Source organism: Meles meles, chromosome 11 (assembly GCF_922984935.1).
Source record: "Meles meles chromosome 11, mMelMel3.1 paternal haplotype, whole genome shotgun sequence".
NCBI classification, from domain to species: Eukaryota; Metazoa; Chordata; class Mammalia; order Carnivora; family Mustelidae; genus Meles; species Meles meles.
The window spans coordinates 21,165,348-21,189,062 of NC_060076.1; the positions used below are offsets into that span (position 1 = coordinate 21,165,348).

General features: G+C 39.2%; 1 protein-coding gene across 7 annotated transcripts in view; it reads left to right on the forward strand.

Annotated features, from left to right (window-relative positions):
- The first annotated feature begins 12,418 nt into the window (after positions 1–12,418).
- PTBP3 (polypyrimidine tract binding protein 3) overlaps positions 12,419–23,715 on the forward strand; it is a 116,290-nt gene continuing 104,993 nt past the window's right edge. For 2 of the 7 annotated variants that reach the window (XM_046023752.1, XM_046023753.1), the window contains exon 1: positions 12,419–12,689. The gene's annotated coding sequence lies outside the window, so the exon portion shown is untranslated. The remainder of the gene's footprint in view (positions 12,690–23,715) is intronic. The other 5 variants (XM_046023756.1, XM_046023754.1, XM_046023758.1 and 2 more) reach the window with 4 other exon arrangements.

Here is a 23,715-nt window from a genome sequence, read left to right on the forward strand (position 1 = left end):
CTGCTTCTCCCTCTCCCTCTGCCTGCTGCTCTGCCCACTTGTGCTCTCTTTGTGTGTCAAATAAATACATGAAATCTTAAAAAAAAAAATAATAACTTTTACAATATTATAGGCATCTGTAATGTGTATCAACTTCACATAGCTATAAACAAATGGACTATGAAAGCAGGAAAAGTAAATCAACTCAGTATAGTAGACTAACTTCAGTTCAGGGAAGAAGAGTTGTAAATAACAGGTTACGGAGAAGAAAAAGGGAGTTGCCCCTTTTCCTCTGCTACCCTACTCTTTGCTATTTCTTTCCACCTCCCTCCTCCTTTGAAAATGCTGAGGTGAATCACATGTGAGTTGACCAGTTAGGGACAGATAAAGTAAGGGACAATCATGTTAAGAGCTGGTGAAATGAAAATCATTAATGGTTACATAACTTCCAGGGAAGAGGGAAGTGTAGGAAAGTGAACAGAAATGAACCAAAACCAGAGAAGAAAATTTCACGTTTAATGAAACTAGGGAACTGCCATAATCCTACCACAGACTATGAAGAATACCTTCCAAATTGTACCCAAATTAAGGAAATGAGATTTAATAAGCATTTCCTCTAAATAGAAACTCAGTGCCATTTTGAGAAGGTAAATGAGATAGCTATAAAGGTCCAAGAGTAATCTGAAACTTGAAGAAATAAACATTAGGGACATGGATGGACCATGGAAAAATTAAGGCCACCTTGGCATCCATTCTCAGATGGCAAGGAAGGTAGAACCGAAGAAGAGAAAATGTAGCATACATTTTGATTTTCCAGAGCTCAGTTTCCGGACTTATAACTGAAACTGGAAAGTGAAGGATAGCTGAAAAGTTAACAGTAACAGACAGATCAGTTAACAGACGGATCTGCAACTGTTGATCCAAATAAATTGAGCAGAGTAAATAAATACTGACTATAAGATAAAAATCCTATAACATTCTAGGATGAAACTCCCGAACTAAAAAAAAATCAATCTTAATACCAATAGAAATGAGAACCTAGAAATCAGATTTCTTTTCTTTCCTTTTTTAAGATTTAAAGTAATCTCTATACCCAATGTGGCAGTTCAAACTTACAACCCAAGATCAAGAGTTGCATGTTCTTCTGACTGAACCAGCCAGGTGCCCCCTTAGATTTGATTTCTAATACTCTACTCTAATCAAAAGAATCAGCATTCCTTGGACAAATAACCAATTCTTCAACTAGAGTAGAACATTTATAAGATGAGCCTGGAACATCTTATAGTGACAGAAAGTTAGGAAGTGCTGAAAAATGAGAACAAAACCAGAAGACTCACATTGAAGGAGGTATGTCAAAGGAGCATAGAAGTCAACTGAAAGACCTCCCAATGGCTAAAGCTGGAAAAATCTGGGCAACAAAATAAAGTGGTTGTAACCAAAGTATAAAATAAATATTTGAGTCTTTACTGATATAATTATATGATTGAATAAATAAATAAAGGGAAAGAACAAATTTCCTATGTAGAAGAATTCCAAATAGTTTATGTAAATACTGCCCCCTGAAGAAGGTGAAACTTCCCATTCCTTAAGTATGGGCTGTATACAGTGACATCTCCTAGCGTTCAGTAGGAAAGGGGGGCGTGGAATGACTTTACAGCAAAGAAAGCTGACAAACATCTCAGTTAAATGATCAAAGTTAGGGGCGCCTGGGTGGCTCAGTGGGTTAAGCCGCTGCCTTTGGCTCAGGTCATGATCTCAGGGTCCTGGGATCGAGTCCCGCATCGGGCTCTCTGCTCAGCGGGGGGCCTGCTTCCCTCTCTCTCTCTCTGCCTGCCTCTCTGTCTACTTGTGATCTCTCTCTGTCAAATAAATAAATAAAATCTTTAAAAAAAATGATCAAAGTTAGTATCAATTGTGGTACGTCATGTTGATAATACATGTTCTTTTTAAAAAGATTTTATTTTATTTTATATTTTAAGATTTTATTTATTTGAGAGAGAGAGAGAAGGAATGCAAGGAGGGAGAGAATCTCAAGGAGACTGCGCTAAGCATGGAGCCTGACGTGGGGCTTGATCCCACCACCCTAAGATCATGACCTGAGCTGAAACCAGAGTTGGACGCTTAACCAACTGAGCCACCCAGGCACCCCTAAAGATTTTAAGATTTTATTGGTAAGTAATCTCTACACCCAACGTGGGGCTCAAATTTAGAACCTGAGATCAAAAGTCACATGCTCCATGACTGCGCCAGTTAGGTGCCCCAATAATATGGACCTTTGATATGGCATGATGAAAATGGCACTTTATCTCTGTGGTCTCTCTCTCAAAAACTTATAACCCTAGTTTAACCATGATAAAAAAATAAACAAACCAGAAACACCAGACAAATCCATGCTGGAGGACATTGCACAAAATACCTGATGAATACTCCTCATAACAATCAAGGTCATCAAAAACAAGGAAAGTCTAAGAAACTGTCACAGCCCAGAGGATCCTAATAGGACATGATTACTAAATGTAATGTGTCTTGGATCAAATCCTGAAGCAGAAAAACATTAGGTGAAAACTAAGGAAATCTTAATGAAGTGTGGTCTTTAGTTAATAACAGTGTATCAGTATTGGTTCATTAATTATGACTAATCCACCCTCCCATGTAAGATAATAATAGCAAAAACTAGGTGTAGGACCTGTAAGAACTCTGTACTGTTTTCAAAGTTTTCTGTAAACCTAAAACTGCTCTAAAAAATAAAGTTTACTTTAAAAGTTTTAAAATCTTAGGGCTCCTGTAGACAAGTAATAGATTCATAAGGACTCAGGAAACATGGTACCTTCTAAAAATATTATTGAAGATATAATTCTAATGGAAAGATTAATTAAAAAACTATTAATTCACGTAGATGTGAATATTCAGTTTAATGTGACAGTTATAATTCTTAATAGAAATTTTACATAATGTGAAAATGATAATACTCTGACAAAACTGACTATAACGAAAGTCATGAGAGTTAGGGTGAGGGCTAATTTGTTCATTTCTCAGAGTGGAGTCAATAAATAACATTTTTGTTTCTGAGCTGATGATTTAAGTATATTATTTATTTATTTATATTTTTAAAAGATTATTTATTTGAGGAAGGGAAGCAGGCTCCCTGCCAAGCAGAGAGCCTGATGCAGAGTTCGATCCCAGGACCCTGGGATCATGACCTGAGCCGAAGGCAGAGGCTTTAATCCACTGAGCCACCCTGGTGCCCCTAAGTATATTATTTAAAGTTTAAAGATAACCACTTGTGGAATTAAAACTAGATCTTCTAATTTACCAGAGGAAGTTGCCATAATTCAGATACCAAAACCGTACCGATCACAAAAACTCTAAAGCAATTTCATTTATTAAGAGATATTAAAACAGTAATAAAAGTATTAACAAATATATTAATGTATTTAAAAATACCTTGACAAAGTATATTTTATTCTGTGAATGCAAGAATGTATTGACATGAGAAAATTGATGACACTTTTCCATTAAAAGAAAAAAGGAAAGGGGCGCCTGGATGGCTCAGTTAGTTAAGTGTCCAACTCTTGATTTCAGCTTAGGTCATGATCTCAGGGTTGTGAGATCAAGCCCTGCATCATGCTCTGTGCTCAGCAGGAAGTCTGCTTGAGATCCTCTCTCTCCCTCAACCTTTGTCCCTCCTCCCTGTTCTCTCTCTCCAAAATAACAAATTAAAAAAAAAAAAATAAAAAAGAAAAAGTGTATAATAACCTTATGATCATATATTAGCCATCAAGATCTACTTGATACATTAAGTTCAATATCTACCTGATGAATTTTTTATAAAGCTGGAAATAGAAGAACACTATTCTTTTTGTGCTAGTATGCCTTTTACACCAATACTTGCTAAAATTTTTACCAAAAGAGAGATAGGCTTTTGGCCAAGAGCCAAATAATAGTAACTAGCTAGAATTTAATAACATTTTCTGTTTTCATTGTATCTTTTTATTTATGATGGTCTCTTATGGCAAGTGATGCTGGCTTTCCATTTATGACAGAGATATAAAATTTCCTTTGAAAAAAAGTAAAAGAAGTGAAGTGATTTTAAGAAAAATGTTAAGTAAACAAAAGTAAAGATGGTTCATGGACAGAGAAAGAATCATTGAACTGGTATTGAAAGACTGAAGTTTGAGAAACTGCTCCAGGCAAATGTTTCTTTTTTTAAAAAAGATTTTCTTTATTTATTTGACAGAAAGAGAGAGAGATCACAAGCAGGCAGAGAGAGAGAGAGGGAAGCAGGCTCCCCGCAGGCTCCCCACTGAGCAGAGAGCCTGACGGAGGGCTGGATCCTAGGACCCTGAGATCAGGACCTGAGCCGAAGGCAAAGGCTTAACCCACTGAGCCACCCAGGCACCCCAAGGCAAATGTTTCTTAAATGGGCCTCTGAATACATTGATGGAAGTCTGAGGGTTTTCTGCAAGAATGTTTCAATTTTTCACATTTGTTGTTTATATATCTAAAATGTTAGGTAATTACACTCTAGATCATGTGGATAACTATCTTATAACCAAGTGCTGTCATGTAAATTTAGTGTCTACATTTGTACTTATATTTGATTCCTCATCCATTAGTGTTACTTTTAACTGTGTTGGGCTAATGAGAAAAGAACAGAGAGGCTTGGTATGTAGGTGATGAATTTGATTCAGACAGTGGACAAATGATATCATGGCATGTTAAAAAATGAAGGTATATAGAAAGTTATATGATACAATTGAGTCATTGTCACATAGCCCCCTGTAGCGAAGTTATATTATTCAAGTATTTAGCTAATATACAAGAGTTTGGTTTTACTAGTTGTTTAAGGACATCTGTTTCAAATAGGTGGTGCCCTTTTAGTACCAGTAACTAAATATTCTGAGTATCACCTATATCAGAAAACAAGTGAAAGATAACTTTATAGACAATTACTTGGGTTACTTATGAGAAAAAGGAAAAAAGAAGCAAGAATATAAAGAGGGGCAAGGGGAAAAACCCATTATCAGTTCTCAAGAAATGAGAACTTACTTAAGGGTAAGTCTGAAAACATATTCTGTGAGCTCAGGTTAGAAGAGAGGAGTTACTAGGAATATTCTACCCATATGTGTTTAGCAAGAAACACATGCTTTAAGCTAAGGGGTCCAATGCTTGGCATAGGGATTGCAGAAAAATCTCACCCCTTTACATCAATGATTCTCAAAGCTTGCCTCTTAGGCAAACTTTAGTAGGAATCTGCTAGAAATGCAAAATTTTCGGCCTCATCCCTGAATCAGAAATAATCAATTTCTGTTTAACAAGTCCTCCAAGTGATTCTGATGCATATTAAAGTTTGAGCATTAGTGATCTATACTGATAATTTTTAAATTTTCAGTGATTTAAAATTATCAGTGATTGGTAGTTAGGGGTCATTAAACTACTTCCATTTATTTATATGTTTGAAATTTTCACAGTAAAAGTTTAAAAAAACAAAACAACACTCAAATAGACAGCATATTCATGTATTACTTATAAGAGAATGAAAAATTGAAACTTTTAAAAAAAATGGATCCATATAACTGAGAAATAGTGGACTAGTGCTTCTAAAATTGTGGTGAAGGACCATCTTTTTCAAAAAACTTCCAATCCTTTGTGGAGTAATACTTTCATAGAGCCATAATAAAATTAACTAAAAATTGAAATAGGAAACAAAGACAGAATATTAATCCAATTTTTTTATTAGATTCAACAGAAATAATATTTCTGTCAAACTGCTGCGAGTTCTCAGACACTTTTTCTCATTCTGTATTTTTCTTCTTAGGGACTAGTAACAGTTTAGAGACCAGGACCATTCCACTGTCCACACTTAATGATAAAATGATAAATAAATGATTCTCAAATTACATTCTCCAGGAATTCTGCTGCTTTGTAAGCCCATAATCGTATTACAAAGTAATAATTATTAATAACTGTAAACATATTGAGCGTTACCATAGGCCAAACATCATTTTAGGTACTTTTATTAATTTAAACCTTCCCAAAAATCTGTAAGTACTATCATTATCCCTTCTTTACAGTTCAAGAAGCTGAGGCATAGGGAGGTTAAGTAACTTATCCTGCTTTACCCTTTTAGCAAGTGCTGGTCTATAATGTGTTAGAAACTTAATACACAAGTTAGGAAATGGGAGGGTAGAAGTGTGGTAACGCCAGAGAGAAGCTATTGGGCGAGGTTTGGGGATAGGTGGCAGCAGTGTCTCCTTCACGCCCATACCTGGTGTTGTCTCTTGAAGAGCGACAGACTGCACATTCCAGAATGGGTGGGCTAGTCCTGTACTGCGTCTGTTCGTTGTATGAGGAGATGTCTATCCAAGAGGCAGCTTACTAATTTTGATCTCAAAGCGATCCTGCACATCATTTAGGATCTCTGCATCATTCTCATCTGACACAAACATGATGGCCAAGCCCATGGTACCAAAGTGGCCTGCTTTGACCACGTAACGCAGCCAGGTGTCGGAATCCTCAGGCATGCCATTGTTAAAAGCAACGTTCACCAGCTTAATGTCCACACCTCAGCCGAAGGGTTGGTCGCCGCAAGAATTCGTCACTGAAAAAAACCTTTATAAACTGCTGGTACTGAGAAAGCTTCTCCTCCCGGAGCATCCCACCGTGGATGGCAATGGCTGGGGAATTTGGCTCTACTAGGAGCGGGGCCAGTGCAATGCAATGCTACACAGACTTCGTGAAGATTTAAGATTCTAAATGAGGAAATCTGGCTCTAGATCACATTCTTTTTTTTTTTTTTTAAGATTTTATTTATTTATCTGACAGAGAGATTACAAGTAGGCAGAGAGGCAGGCAGAGAGAGAGGAGGAAGCAGGCTCCCCGCGGAGCAGAGAGCCCGATGTGGGGCTCTATCCCAGGACCCCAAGATCATGACCTGAGCTGAAGGCAGCGGCTTAATCCACTGAGCCACCCAGGCGCCCCTCTAGATCACATTCTTTTTTTTTTTCTAGATCACATTCTTAACCATGACACACTATTGTTCATTTTCTTCAGTAGGCAGAGGTACTCCTTTGCTTAACTCAGTGTCCTTTTCCTAGTTATTTGATAACTAAATTTGGTGAATGGAATTCTTTTTGTGGGAGTAGGGGGTCTCAGCTTGAAAATAAACAGGAACAAATATACTTAAATGTACCTGAAAGAGGTGTGTTGACCTCTATTTCCAAGAGATCTGCTTCTAAGTGGGGTCAAGGAATCTCCTAGTTTAAGAACCCACCTTCAGGGTAGAGAGTCATGTGCTCCAGTTTTAAGGACAAAATGTCAGTGCTTAGGGGAATGATGACACTTGCAGCACTGAAGTGATGATCATTTAGATGATTCTCTAGCCTAACCCCACAAACTCATGTCTAAATCCTAAAGGATTTTCTGTGAATAGAAATGGAAAGTGCTGTTTTATTAAAAACTTTGAGGGACAATGGGACCCTGGTGATATACTATGACAAAAAGGGGAAAGGAATTCCCCCCTTTTCAGAAAGTGCTCTGGAAAATTCAGTGCAACTTTGACATGGGCTGGAGGACAGTGTTAGATGACAGCACTTTCCATGCAAACACTGGAGTCCTCTGAATCAGGCAATTGGTCATGTCAGGATCATCATGTGGAGATGATTATGTCAGGGCCAGGCACAGGTTGAGGAGAATGGACATGACATAGTGGTGGAGAGGTCAGGAGGAGACACTTTCAAGCCTTCTCCTCAGACAGGAAGGACTTTAAAGTAAGGCTCATAATTCAACAGATTGGGCAGTCTGTCAGACTCAGTGTGTGTAAGCTATTATAACCCAGTTTGATTACCAAGGTGATGCAGCCTGAAAATATGAATTATACTCCTACACAGTTTCCTTTCCTTTCCTTTCTTTCTTTCTTTTTCTTTGTTTGTCAGAGACAGATCACAAGCAGGCAGAGAGGCAGGCAGAGAGGCAGGCAGAGAGAGGGGGGAAGCAGGCACCCTGCTGAGCAGAGAGCCCTATGCAGGGCTTGATCCCAGGACCGTGAGACCATGACCCAAGCAGAAGGCACTGAGCCACCAGGTGCCCCTCCCACACAGTTTTCTTAAGCTTTTGAAGTTTGATTTGCTTGACTATTGAAAAATAACAAGGGTTAAGGGAACATTCTGCAAGATTTCTTTTATTTTGAAATAATTATAGATTCATATTAAGTTTAAAAGGCCGTACAAAGAGGTCCTGTGTACTCTTACCTGCTTTCCTACAATGGTAACATCTTATATGTAACAAAACCATGAAATTGACATCAGTAACATCCACAAATCTTATTCAGATTTTGCCAGTTTTTTTCTTTAAGATTTTATTTATTTGACAGACAGAGATCACAAGTAGGCAGAGAGGCAGGCAGAGAGAAAGGAAGGGAAGCAGGCTCCCTGCTGAACAGAGAGCCCGACGCAGGGCTTGATCTCAGGATCCTGAGATCATGACCTGAGCCAAAGGCACAGGCTTTAACCCACTGAGCCACACAGGCACCCCCAGATTTTGCCAGTTTTATATGCACTTGTGTGTATCTAAAAATTCTGTGCAATTTTATCAGGTGTAGACTTGTATAACCAGTCCTATAATCAAGATACAAAACTATCGTATCACCACAAACATCCCCTTGCTACTCCATTATAATCACATCCCTCCTCTTGTCGTCCTATACCCTCTCACCCTGTTCCTAATCTGTTCTCTATCTCTATATTTTTTCATTTTGAGGATATTATACATGAATGGGATCATACAATATGTAACATTTTAAGTTAGGGATTTTTCCCCTCAGTACAATTTCAGATGTTTCAGTTTTAAGGAATACATGTTAATGATTATAATTTTTGTCTTTATCATATAATTTTGTCATTTGTCTTCATTAAAATGTCCACCTTCCAGATTCACCTAATGGGTGATCTTATTTCTAACCTATACTGGCATCTTTGTATTGTATGTCTTAGGAAGCCTTACCTGTAAACATGAATAGGGTAATATTAGTTAAATATTAACTATAATTGCATACTGGAATGCCTTACAGCAAAATGTTCCAAGGTTACATTTCGTCCAAACAATAATTGTGTGTGTGTGTGTGTGTGTGTGTGCGTGTGTGTGTGTGTATTCTCAGTGAAGGTGTTTCAGGGGAATTTCTTAGACAAATCAGAATAAAAACATAAAGAAGTAAAATCTTAGAAAATTTATAAATTAAGTTATTGTAACTGCTTACTTTTCAAAAGAAGAGAGCATTTAGCAAATTGAGAACATGTTATTCTCTCTACCAGCAAAAAGCTACTATATAGAACATAAAGTTCTCATGACAAGCTAGGTCATGTGGATGATATCCCATCATTCTGGAAACTCAGAAACTTTTGCTAAGATTATCGAAGGCCATGGTTTTCCCATGCCATATGGACTATGGGAATAGCCAGGATTCTAAAAGTGGTCCTAGAAGACCTAAATCCCATTCTGTCCACTGTTTTGAATCAGAAGGACTCACAAACCTAGGGAGCTAAATCAGTGAAAAGTCTTCTGAACTTATGACCAAGAGGCAATGGAAACAGAAGGGTTTTACCTTGGTTTCCGTTGTGAGCTGTTTCCTTCTATCTAGCCTTCTTTTGCAAAATGGGATATTAAGTATTTAGGAAATGTCATACAGTTTTTTTCATTTAATCAGGTACATTATCTTTACATTGGAGACTTTTCAGAGTTATTGTTAGTAATATGGACAGTGAGTTTCAGATTGACTTCACATTTATATTTTACTACTGAACTTAAGGCATGGGGCTATGAGAAAGAAAACTTTTTGTCTTTTAAATAAAGAAAATGTAAACTGGTACAACCTTTTTGGAATCATATTGACAATATTAATCAAACTTGAAAATGCTTATACCCTTTGTTCTGCAATTCTGCTTATAGGAATGAATTCCTCAGAAATAAATGTGTGCAAAGATGCTCATATATATGATGTTCTTTGCAATATTGTTACTTAGAATAATTAGAAACAGTGTAAATTTCCACTATTTTGGAAAAGGTTAAATAAATTGTGGTGTGTGAAATTATGATATACTATGCAGTATTAAAATGAATTAAGTTGCAATGACAGGGATGGAGCTAGTGTGTATTATGCTAAGGAAAAGAAGTCAGATAGAGAAAGACAAATACCATGATTTCACTCATATGTGGAATTTAAGAAACAAACAGAAGAACATATGGAAGGGGGGAAAAAGGATGGAGGGAAAAAAAAACCCCACAAAAGACTCTTAACCAGTGCAAACAAACTGAGAGTTGATGGATGGATGTGGGTGGGGGATGGGCCAGATGGGGGATGGATATTAAGGAGGGCACTTGTTATGATGATTACTGGGTGTTGTAAGTGATGAACCACTGAATTTTACTCCTGAAACCAATATTGCACTGTATATTAACTAGAATTTAAATAAAAAATTGAAAAGAAAAAAAAATGTATCTACAAAGAGAAAAGAAATGTAAAAAAAAAACGAATTAAAGAGGTGGAAAGTACAGATGTGAAAAAAATCTCTAGAGTTTTTAAGTAAAAAGAGCAAATAAAAATGGTGGGGGTCTAGAAACATGCTCACAGAAATGATGCATTGGTTATCACGGGTAGGGGGTATGTTGTGAAGAAATATAATCGTAAGTGTTTAAAATTTAATACTATTTCAATTTTCCAAAAGGAGCACATGTTTGTTACTCCTGTAACTAAAAAAAAAATTAAGGAAATTTCATCAACAGACTATATCCTCAAAACGATATAAAGACTGCATCAAGGACTTGCTCATATTTTTTTTTTAAGATTTTTTATTTATTTAATTGACAGAGAGAGATCACAAGCAGACAGAGAGGCAGCAGAGAGAGAGGGAAGCAGACTCGCTGTGGAGCAGAGAGCCCGATGTGGGACTCGATCCCAGGACTCCCAAGATCATAACCTGAGCCAAAATCAGCAGCTTAACCCACTGAGCCACCCAGGCGCCCCGGACTTGCTCATATTTTTAACATTCATCTGGCAATGTGGGGTGACAATGTTTACAACTGCAACTTAATACTTAGACTTAACATACAAAATATATTTCATCTTTTCTAAAGACTGAAGTTAGATACAGTTCTTTAAAAATAGGGTCCCCAAGAAATGAGCTATCTGAAAATTGGTTTTTGCCAATAAATAATAGAGCCATCGAGGAATCCATTCAACCATGAATGCTGGAACCTGATTTTTTGGGTTATCCCTGCAGTGCTTGGCACATAGTAAACAATAAATAATGACTTAATGATGGATGAATAGACAGTTTAAGTCGTTTTAGTGGCGCCTACTTATTTAAAAGCAGTATACACTAGTAAGGATAGATGATTGAAACGTCTTGTTACTTACTTCGCAAATGAGGTGGCTGAGGGGGAGCAGCCCTCTCTTCCCAGTCAAGTAAGAATTTGGTCGAGGACCGCGTTTAGTGGCTTAAGTTTTGATGATCTGTGAATTGAAAAATCACTGCATTTCAGAACTAGACAGAATACAAAAGGGCAAACAAGCGAGTTGCCACTAATTATATATACATAATTTTGCTCAGAGGAGAGGAAGGGGCTCTAGTGGTTGTGAAACTGTAATCACTGTATTAGTGAATCACTGTAATCACTCTATTAGTGTCTACATTTTCACCTGAAAAAAGGGGAATAATCACTCCTTCATAGGATTTGTTTCTTTACATGGAGGAATATGAAAAACTGTATAAAATGCTGGCAACATGCTGACCATTCCGTATTGTGCAACGAATGTTTCATATAAATTCAAACCCAGACTGTAGGGTCAAAAAGCACTGAGACCAAAACTGTTCACAACTGAGAGGTTCTCAAGTTCGGACAGTCTCTTTCATTCATTTAAATCTCAACCACACCTATCCTGCGGGAGCGAGTCCCAGCAGTCGGCTCCCAGGACCCGGCGGACGACCCGCGGGCCCCGCACTGGCGAGAGCTCGTGGCAGCCCGGATCCTGAGCCGGGGCTTCCCCGGGTTGCAGGGCCCGGGGCTTCGAAGACCACGGCCCCTGCCGGGCCTCCGTGCTTGTGGTCCAGCCACCGCCAGCCTCGCCCACCAATCCATCGTGGTTTTGGGGTCCTGGCGAGACACTCCTACCTACATTCCAGAGCCGGGTCTCCAACGCTCTTCCCACGGGGAGACGGAGGTGTCCGAGCCCAGCAGCCCGGGGCAGAGCTGCCGGAAGGCCGGCGGGGCCCGCGGGTGGGCGGGCGGGGCGACAAAGCGGGAAGCACAAGGAGCGCGCTCCCGTGAACGCAGGAGCGAAGCGGGGGCGAGGCGCGCGCGCGCCCTGGGGAGAGAGGCCGGGAGGCGGAGTCTTAGGGCGACGGCGGAAGAGGGCGCTCTGGAGCCGAGCGGGAGGCCGGCTGGGGGCGGGGCGGAGGGAGGGCGTCGACCCTAGGGGGCGGGGCGAGGCGGGGACGCGCTTGCGGGGTGGGGAAGGCGGGGGCGCGGCGGTGGCGGGAGCGTCCCTGGTCTCCGCCCCTGTTTCCCACTCTCCTCCACCTCCTAGCCGGCGGGGCTCCGGAGAGGCGCCGCTTGCCCGTCCCCGGAGCCGCCCGGCTGCCGCCGCCTCCGCCCTCCGCTCGCGGTGAGCCCGTCAGTCCCCGCACCGTGCGCTCCTCCGTCTGGGCCATGGATGGGTAAGTACTCGAAGGCGCAGCGGTTGTGCGGGGCTGCGATTGCCCCCCTTCCTTTCGGCTCTCGGCCGGACGCGCCACGGCCGGGAAGCCGGGCGCGGCGCCGGCGGCCGGGGGAGTGACCCCAGCCGAGTCCGACGGCGGGGCTTCCGGGAGCCCCGAATCGCGGAGGGGCGGTCCGCCGCCTCCTCTTCTCCCCTGGCTGGGGCGCCCCCGTAATGTCCGCCCCTTCACATCCTCACACCCGGAAGCGGAGGAAAGTCGGGTGCAGCCGCCGGGTGCCGCCGCCGGGTGCCGGGGTCCGCCCTCCGCGCGCAGAGTCCGGGGAGCCCGGCCGGGCCTGCCGACACTTCCTCTCAGAAAATGGTGCGCTGCACTGGGGGAGGCGGAGGCGGCGCTCGGGGCGGGCGTCCTCCCGCTTGGGGAGTTGCTGTTTACCGGTGAGGTGGGGCGAGCGTTGGAGCGTCCCCTTGATGGGGAGGCGAGTGGCCACTGAGAGGCAGACGGCGAGTGCACGCGTCGGGGCACGTCTGGGCGGCGACCTGGTCCCGAAGCCAGGGCCCCCCGCGGGGTGTCGACGTGCCGGGGAACCCGCTGAGGTCTCCGGACCTGGGCTGTGAGCTGTGCTAAGACCTCTGTATACCGGGCGTCTGGACCTGGTGACCGTGGACTCCAGCCCCCACGTCCCCCCAAAAGAAACTTCGTGAATTTCTGCAATTTTCGGGAGCGTTCAGACGCTCTAAAAGTGAATGAGGTCCGTGGCCAAAATAAAAAGATTTTGGATTCACTGATAGAAAAATTTCGCTGAGAACCCAGGGATATGGCGTGGGACCTGATAATTTAATATTCAAAGAAACGACTAGATCAGGATCTTCGTGTATTAATTGTAGAATATGCATATCAAGATTTTAAAAATATCTCCCGCTCTGTTAGAGCTTGCAAATCCACTATTCATTCTCATTATATATTCGAGTTTTTGTTTGGCCTTTTACTTGCTTTTGAGGACAACATATCTGTAACCCCCCTGGTTGTAGAATATGTGGAACTTGCGTAAACAGTAAAAGCCTTGTACATGTTACCATAGAGTTGATGACTGTTGCCATGCTGTGTAAAGACAATGGAATCTTCCAACAATTTTTGCCCTCGTTAGACTTCTTTTATCTACTTTCATAACGTTAAGTCTGTATGATATTTGAATTAATTCATTTGAATGCTAATTGCACACTGCTGCAGATTTTAGAGTGCGGTTTTAGATTTCATTGATGGTTGTGATGTTCTGTATTTTGTTTTAATTTAATTGAAGCTGTATTCATTGTTCAATTGAAACTTTTCTGAGGACATTGTTGAGAACTCATTTCACATCACCTGATTCAGTTACACTTTATATGTGTGCAAAGTTTTGCTGCTTTAATTTGTGTAATTATGCCAGTATTTCAGTTCAGAAAGATTGTGAAATTAGTGTCTCACTGTGTGTAGTGCGTTGTCGTTAGACGGTTTGACTTGAGCCATGGAAGCAGGCTAGCTTTTTTGTATTGGAAAATTGATAGTGTGATAGTGATGACAAAAGACTCCACTTATGCATCTTGGCTATTAAACTCTTGGGTAACTGAGAAGTGCAAACTTACTCTTTTGGATAGTTTAATAACTCTTCACCCTATGTGTGGCTTTAAAGCTAGGAATGAGTTTTTTGGTTTGTGTATGTGGGGCAGTAAGACATTCTGGAAGTTAAGTTCAGGACCTATATACAGTCTTATTTTCTATGCACTGTTATTTGTCACATTTAAATTTCAGACAAATTAATTGCAAGTTTCCAGAGTCTATAAGAAAAAATTAAAAATCTACATGGTTATTGTTTGTTTTATTTTTTTACATGGTTATTGTTTAAAACAAATTTGCATCATTGAACAATCCAGATTCATAAGTTTTTTTACTTTTATTAAGTAATGGCATTATAGGATATTAACAACATATAGAATTTAGTTAGAGCTTTCTTTTAGGAGATATGAAGGCAAACTGTAATTGAAGATTGTTTTGGTGTGAGAAAAGATGGATTTCTGTTTGGAGAACTTTATAGGAGTCTTTACACCTTGGGGTTAAGGGATGTGGTTTTGAACCCAGTGACTATTTGCGTTCAGGAGGCTAATTAACTTTCTGCATTTTCCCACAGCCTGAAAAGGTCCTTTTTCATTATTTTGGATAGTTCAAAAAGAAATAACAAACCACCAGTCAATATATCTTTCTAGTTCTTCCTCAAATCCCAACTGTCGTGTGTGGGGGTGTGTGTGTGTGTGTGTGTACGCGTTCATTTCCTCCTGAGATAATTTATACTTAAACACAGTTTTGATGTGGTAGAGTTTTTTTTTTTAAAAGCAGATCTTGAAAATTTTCATGTCGGAAATTTAATATTTGCATTTATTTTAATTCTGAGAGACTATCTTAGTTGTATTTTGGTGAGCTGTTTTGGGTGGTAGGTGGAAATTTGTAAGATACCTTCTATTTCTGTAAAAGCCACTAAACTAGTTTTGTTTCATTTAAAATTTTAAAACACGGTAATTCAGACCAGCGATTTAAAAGAATGAACTTTGGCAATTTTAAGTTTTGATTTGGATTTGTTAAATAGAGGTAAATAGATCAACACATGTTAGTCATTTTATTGAAACGGCTGTATTTTAATAAATGCTAAAAAAATTTGATTTACTTTTTGTTTCTTACATTGTGGTTAAAGCTTTGCTTTATACTCTGCTGTTGCTAGACTGTCCCATCACTTTTCTTTGTATTAACATTTCACAATTCATCACATTCTTATTTTTATTAATTTTTATTACTATAATGCTTTTCTTTTTTTTCTTTAATCTTATTATCTCTGTCTTTGAAAAACTTGTTCTCTAACTTTGTTTCCCATTTTCTCTTTTTACTTTTTCCATACAGTGTTGTTACAGATCTTATAGCAGTCGGTTTAAAGGTAGGACTCTTTTACTATCCTTTCATAAGCTTTTAAAAATCTTTGTTTTGGCATTTTTTTTCCCCCAATGGTGATAATCATCTCATCTGTTCATAAAATTATGTTTTACTGTGTGATAATAATCTTTCATTTTTATTTAGCTCCAAAATAAGTGGACCTGTAGCTGATTTTGGATTTTACATATATATATATATAGATTTTGGATTTTACATACAACACTATCTTGTATGACTAAAATGAAAGTTTAGCCCAAAGTTACTTTTACTTTCTTACAAAAATACTTTACTTTTACTTTTTACAAAGTTTTTTTCTTGAATTATCAGAGTTTATTTGTTTGATTTTGTTTTGTTTTGTTTTGTTTTAGGAGTTAGATGTAGCCTAGACTGTATTTCCCTATCATGTTTGTTCTTCTATTTTTTTATTTATGAGTAATAAAATAGTAATAGCAGCTAAAGTTTCTTCAATTCCTAGTATGTGTCAGCAGCTTTACACATATTTCACTAATTATAATAGTCCTTCAAGGTAGATATTAATAAATTCCCATTTTATTTTATTTTAAAGATTTTATTTGTTTGACAGAGACACAGCGAGAGAGGGAACACAAGTAGGGGGAGTGGGAGAGGGAGAAGCAGGGAGCCTGATGTGGGACTCTATCCCAGGACCCTGGGATCATGGCCTGAGCTGAAGGCAGATGCTTAACGACTGAGCCACCCAGGCACCCCAATAAATTCCCATTTTAGAGATGTAAAAATAGGTGCAGAAAGTTTGTTTTCAAGGTATTAAGCACCAGAGTTCAAACCCATGTCTTCCTGGTTCCAAAGCCAGACTTTTTTTTTTTTTAATATAACTAGCTGCCAGTAATAAGGGTTCTGTCTAGAAAGTGAACAGGAGATCTGGGTAATTAATATTTTACAGTAATAACTCTTCTAAGCTAAGTCACATAGTTTTATCAGTCTTCTCATTTATTGAATTCTAAAATATAAATCAAGTAAACAATATTCACCAATATGAGACTTTTAAAATATCAATGGGTTTGTTAAGGTTTCCTTTAGCAATTTGATATTTGATATACCTGAGTTAAGAATCTAGTTCTAGGGGCGCCTGGGTGGCTCAGTGGGTTAAAGCCTCTGCCTTCAGCTCAGGTCATGATCTCAGGGTCCTGGGATCAAGCCCCGCATTGGGCTCTCTGCTCAGCGGGGAGCCTGCTTCCTTCCTCTCTCTCTGGTTGTCTCTCTGGCTGCCTCTCTGCCTACCTGTGATCTCTGTCTGTCAAATAAATAAATAAAATTAAAAAAAAAAAAGAATCTAGTTCTAGAGGCCACTTATGCTTTGGATTACTGTAGAAAACAAAAATAAATACTTCGTGTTTATATATTTGTCTTTCTTTTTTTTTATATATATTTGTATTTCATCTAAGGTTGTTTCACCACTTTCTGTCTTCCTTTATCTCTTCATCATCTCTTCTTGCTAGTAATTTCAGCACTTCCACATTTGCAGTTACTGGATCTGGTGGTGGTGCTCTTATTCTTAAAATACCATAAGAAATAAGCATAATAGCATATGAAACTAACAATAGGATTCTTAAGATTAACATAATAGGGAACCACTGCTTATACTGTCTTTGAGGTTGGGTGGAGTTAGCTTGCTTTGGCAAACTTTGAACGTATTTTATGAACTGAAAATAAATGAAGGAACCTCTTTAGTGAGATATGCTTTTCTTCTTTTTTTTTTTTTCACAGATGCTTAAGTTAGTTTCTCTTTTGGGAATGACACTAAGAGATTAGAAACTGCAGGCTCATATCTAAGACCACTTTTGGTGTCTCTATAGGTACCTGTGAGGGAAAGGATATCTAAAGTGAATGTTGGGGTGCCTGGGTGGCTCAGTTGGTTAAGTGATTGAGGTCATGATCCCAGAGGCCTGGGATTGAGTCCCCCACATCAGGCTCCCAGCTCCATGGGGAGTCTGCTTCTCCCTCTGACCTCCCCTCCCATGCTCTCTCACTCTGGCTCGGTCTCTCTTTCTCTCTCAAATAAGTAAGTAAAATCTTCAAAGAAAAAAATAAAGTGAATGTTGTTTGGTTTTAGCTGAAATGTGATTTGTGATTCTAAAGTTTATCTGGCAGAAGTGAATAGTGAGACATTTAAAAAACTTACCATTTTTGAGTAGAGAAATTATGCTTGAAGGGGTATTATGGCTTTTTTATTATGGGGAAAATATATCTTATGATAAATAAAAGAAAAAGATTAGACACGGCAACCAGGTTTGAATACATGATTTGGATTTCTGACTACCTGTTCAGCAGCAAGCACTTTGAAAACAAAGATCACATCCTGCTCTGAAGAGATCAGCTGATTTAGTTGTTTCACTAGGCATTCTATATTTTTATAAACTTAAATATTGGAAATGGCAGTAAATTACTCATTATATAGAAGATTTTTCTTAAGATTGTTCTCCTTCTTTCTTGGATCCCATCCAAGGAGTTTAGTTACCAGGTAATAGGCTGATAAGGCTCATAATTCATCTAGATTGTATAAACCAAAATAAGCAAATTTAAATAAGTCCTTTAAGAATGTCAGTTACTAAAAAAAAAAGGAATGTCCGTTACCTTCCTCTCTTTGTTATCTGAATATGACAATACAACAAATAGTTTCAGCTAATGGCAAAAGTGGATTTCAGGTTATGGTTCATAAGCTGCTTTCCCGGATTCAGAGAAATATGCATTTCATTTTTAAAGAATTAAAAATATCCTTAAATATGAAATCCTTTATTTTGGGGGAAGAAAGCGGAATTGTTTTTAGAGATGACTGATAATGAACATTTGTCAAGAACTTTATTGTACCAGGACGTCTTGGTGGCTCAGTTGGTTAAAGGATCTGCCTTTAGCTCGGGTCTTAATCCCAGGGTCCTGGGATCGAGTCCCGCATTGGGCTCCCTGAAACAGGGAGTCTGCTTCTCCCTCTGCCTCTGCCTCTCTGTTTCTCATGAATGAATAAATAAAATCTTAAAAATTTTTTTTATTATATTGGATAAATCAGACTATCAGCGTTGTGGGTAATACAGCTTTTTGTGTGTGTACCTAAGTGTATTTTAAATTTCCAGCTTATATTTTATTTACTAACTAGTTTATCTGAAACTCAAGTATTTCCCATATTTTTGGTTATTTTCCCAAAGTACTATAGTAGTTATTAAAGCAAATGATTTTGGGGCACCTGGGTGTCTCAGGCCACTGAGTCTGACTTTGGCTCACTCAGGTAATGGTCTCAGGGTCCTGAGATTGAACTCCCTGTTGGGCTCCCCACTCAGCAGTGAGTCTGCTTCTCCCTCTCCCTCTGCCCCTTCCCCTGCTCATTCTCTATTTCTTTTCTCTCTCTTTCTCTCTTAAGCTGGGGAAGGGGGAGACCAGAGGAGGAGGGAGAGAAGCAGACTTTTTGCTGAGCTGGGAGGCTGATGCTACTCAGTCTCAGTATGGAGAGATCATGACCTAAGTCGAAATCAAGAATTGGCCACTTATCCGACAGGCACCCAGGCTCCCCTAAAACATGATCTTTTTAAAATGATGATACTCCATATGTTTTCTGGGTAGTCTTCTTATTTTAAATGATTAGATAAAAACTTATGTTTAGTGGACTAAAATTGGCTTCTAATAATTACCATCCTGTCAGTATAAAGGAAAGATCAATATAACAAATTTAAATTAATTTTGAAGATTCATTTTTTATTTGCTTGACCAGAGCTTAGCGAACTCCAGCCTGTGGACCAAATCCAGCTTGCCACCTGTTTTGTAAATAGTTTTGTTGGAACAGAGCCATGCTAATTCCATATTGTCTGGTGTCTTTCACAATAGAATGGTACACAATAGAATGGTAGAATTGAATAGTTGAAGCGGTGATCATATGACCACAAAGCCTAAAATATTTACTTTCTGGCCCTTTTCAGAAAATGCTTGCCTGCTGCTGTACAAAATATAGAAGGCCTTTGCTGGAATTTTTTTTTTTTTTTAATTGGGCTGTAATTTACATAGAGTGAAATGCATCCTTCTCAAGGGTACACAGTGCAATAAATTTTAACAAATGTATCCACCTGTGTTTCCTCCTCCCCAGTCAAGGCACTAGAATATCACTGTAAAATATTCTTTGTTGTCTTTTTCCAGACTCATTCTAGGCAACTGTCCTGATTTCTATCATCATAGATTATTTTTTCCAGTTTCTGAACTTAAATGGAATAAAATATTTACACATCATATACACAGCTCTTTGATGTCTGACTTCTTTTACTCAGCAAAATGATTATTTGTTTGTTTGTTTATAGATTTATTTATTTGGGAAGGGGATGGCAGAGGGAACCAGAGAAAGAGCCCTTAGCAGACTCTGCATGGTCTCTGCCCTATCTCATCATCCTGAGATCACCATCTGAGCTAAAACCAAGAGTCGGTTGTTCAGGTGGTCCCTCAACCCACCGACTGAGCCAGCCAGGTGCCCCTCAGCAAAATGATTTTTAGATTCAACCATGTTGCATGAATCAGTGGTTGATTATTTTTATTTCTGAGAGTATTCCATTATGTGAACATATTACAGTATTTAAAAATCTGTTCTTGGGGCGCCTGGGTGTCTCAGTGCGTGAAGCGTCTGCCTTTGGCTCAGGTTGTGATCACAGGGTCCTGGGATCAAGCCCTGCATCGGGGTCTCTGCTTGGTGGGGAGCCTGCTTCCCCCTTCCTCTCTGCTTACTTGTAATCTCTCTCCTCTCTCTTTCTGTCAAATAAATAAATAAAATCTTAAAAAAAAAAATCTGTTCTTATGTTGGTAGATGTTTGGCAAGATTCCTGTATCCATCAACACATGAATAGATAAACAAGATGTGGTTTAAAAACACACACACGGGAATATTATGCAGCCATCAAAAAAATGGAATCTTGCCATTTGCAAGGATGCAGATGGAACTAGAGAGTGTTATGCTAAGCAACATAAGTCAATCACAGAAAGACAGTTACCATATGATCTCACTGATATGAGGAATTTGAGAAACAAGATGGAGGATCATAGGGGAAGGGAGGGAAAAATGAAACAAGATGAAACCAGAGAGGGAGACAAAATGTAAGAGACTCTTCATCTCAGGAAACAAACTGAGGGTTGCTGGAGTGGAGCAGGGTGGGAGGGATGGGGTGGCTGGGTGACAGACACTGGGGAGGGTATGTGCTATAGTGAGTGCTGTGAATTGTGTAAGGCTGATGAATCACGGACCTGTACCACTGCAATAAATAATACATTATATGTTAAAAAAATAATAATAATTTCAGGGTCCTGGCTGGGATCAAGACCTGTGTGGGGCTCCCTGCTCAGTGGAAAGTCTGCTTCCCCTTCTTCTTCTGCCCCTCCCCACTGTTCATATGCTCTTGCAGCTCTACATTGGGTGTCTAGGTTACTTAAATAATTAGATGAAAAACTGAAGAAAAAAAAAGGTGTTTCCTGTAGATAGTGTATAGTAAGACTTTTTAAAAAACTATTTTAGGATTTTATTTATTTAAAGGATTTTATTTATTTCTCAGAGAGCAAGAGAGAGAGAGAAAGTGCTCACAAGTAGGGGGAGCAGCAGGCAGAGGGAGAAGCAGGCTTCCTGCTGATCAAGGACGCACAGCCCCCTCCACCCAACGTGGGACTCAATCCCAGGATCCCAGGGATCATGACCTGAGCTGAAGGCAGATGCTCAACTGACTGCACCACTGAGGCGTCCCAAGATTTTTTTTTAAAAAAGCTTTATTTATTTGAAAGAATACAACAAGATAGAGGAAGAGCGAATGAGAGCAAGCTGGAACTTGTTGGTGGGGGGGCAGGGGAGAGGGAGAAGCAGGTTCCTGGTTGAGCAGGGAGCTGATACAGGGCTAGATCTTTCTAAAAAACAAAATCAGGGGCTCCTGGGTGGCTCAGTGGGTTAAGCCTCTGCTTTTGGCTCAGGTGGTAATCCCAGGGTCCTGGGATCAAGCCCCGCATTGGGCTCTCTGCTCCGCAGGGAGCCTGCTTCCTCCTCTCTCTCTGCCTACTTGTGATGTCTGTCTGTCAAATAAATAAATAAAATCTTTTAAAAAAGCCACCAAAAAAACAAAATCAGTCTAGTTAAATTCGAAGATCTAATTGGATTTCTTAAGTGACTCATGAATCAGGTAGCATTCCAGCTAATAAGAAGAGGAGAGCTTTGGGGCGCCTGGGTGGCTCAGTGGGTTAAAGCCTCTGCCTTCGGCTCAGGTCATGATTTCAGGATCCTGGGATCGAGCCCCGCATCGGGTTCTCTGCTTAGCAGGGAGCCTGCTTCCTCCTCTCTCTCTGCTTTGCTTCTCTGCCTAGTTGTGATTTCTCTCTGTCAAATAAATAAAATATTAAAAAAAAAAAAGAAGAGGAGAGCTTCAAGGTGTTGTACAACACAGGTTTTCAAAGGAAGGAAGGTGGGGCAAGAAGTTATTAGTGAAAGAAAAGAAAGGATTGTTTAGGTAAGATCACCTTCTTTTACAGGGGCCTTATTATGCAGATTACCTCATCTTCCTCTGGGGGATTGAGAGGGCTCTGTGACAGATTACCTCATTGATGCTGATCAGAAAATTCCTGACTGACCAGTTAAAACAATTCTGGGGGAGGTTGAAACTGCTAGTAGGTTAGGGATTAAGTCCAGATTTCATGATTTGTCTTAAGTGATGCCATTTTGGGCTTGTGGTTTTCTTTGTAACACTGTTCATTCACTTGTTCTTTGTTTTTATTTTCTTCATTCTATATTTTTTACCTTCCCTGGTTTTAACTGAATGATTTGTATGGTTTCGTTTCTCTCTCCTCTCAGCATATTATACTTATTTTAAACAGTTTTTTACTGGTTTCCCTATTCTAGTTACATTTATAAGCTCCTCAAAGTCCATTTAATTTTGATAAATTTCTTTTCAATTTTTTGGTTATGGCTTTTTGTTCTTGTCTAAGAACTCTGCTTATCCCAAAGGTGGAAAGATACTCTTTATTTGTTTTAAGAAGCCTCTACTTTGAACTTTGATAAAAGGTTAGGTCTGAGGTGACTTTCAGATTTGTTTTTGTGTGTCTTAGAGGTGCAGATTGACTTGTTTCCATAGGGTTATCAAGTTAGTTCTGCACCTTTTGTTAAAAAGGTTTTCCTTTCTGTAATGAATTGTTTTGGTACCATTATTTGAAAATAGCTCAACATTAGTGTCTATTTATGCACAATGAACTTTTATCCGTTATCTATTTATTATGTTAATATCACCCTGTTTTGAAAACAGTGGATTTATACTGTGCCTTAAGATCAAGTAGTGTAGGTCCTCCAGCTTTGTTTTTCTTTATCAATATTGTTTAAGCTATACTAAGTCATTTGTATTATACTTGAAAGTTTACAATTAGCTCATCAGTTTCTGTCTAGAAGCTGGGATAATGACTTGGGTTGCATAGACTATATGGGTCAATTATGGAGAAATTGATGTTTCAACCATAGTGAGTTTTGTAATTTGTGGAATAGAGTATATCAAATTTTTAGGTCTTCTGTAATTTCTTTTAGTGCTTCTTTGTAGTTTTCAGTGTTTACTGACATAAACAGGTTTACATGTATATTTAAATCTGTATCTATATTATTTTTATACATATATAACCTGTATATATTGTTTATATATTTATATAAATATATAATACATATTTAATCTGTATATGCATGTTATATATTTATGTGTATATATATATGTATGTTCAGTGTTTACTGAAATAAACAGGTTTACATGTATATTTTAACCTATTTAAACCTGAAATAAACAGGTTTACATGTATATTTTAAATATATTCCTTTTTCCTTTTTATGGTAAGTTGTGTTCTTGTCAATATACAGAAATACTTTGCACATTTTGTTACTGTATTTTTTTTTAAGTTTTTATTTATTTATTTGAGAGAGAGACAGAGTGAGAGAGCATGAGAGGGGAGGTCAGAGGGAGAAGCAGACTCCCCATGGAGCTGGGAGCCTGATGTGGGACTCTATCCCAGAACTCTGGGATCATGACCTGAGCCGAAGACAGTCACTCAACCAACTGAGCCA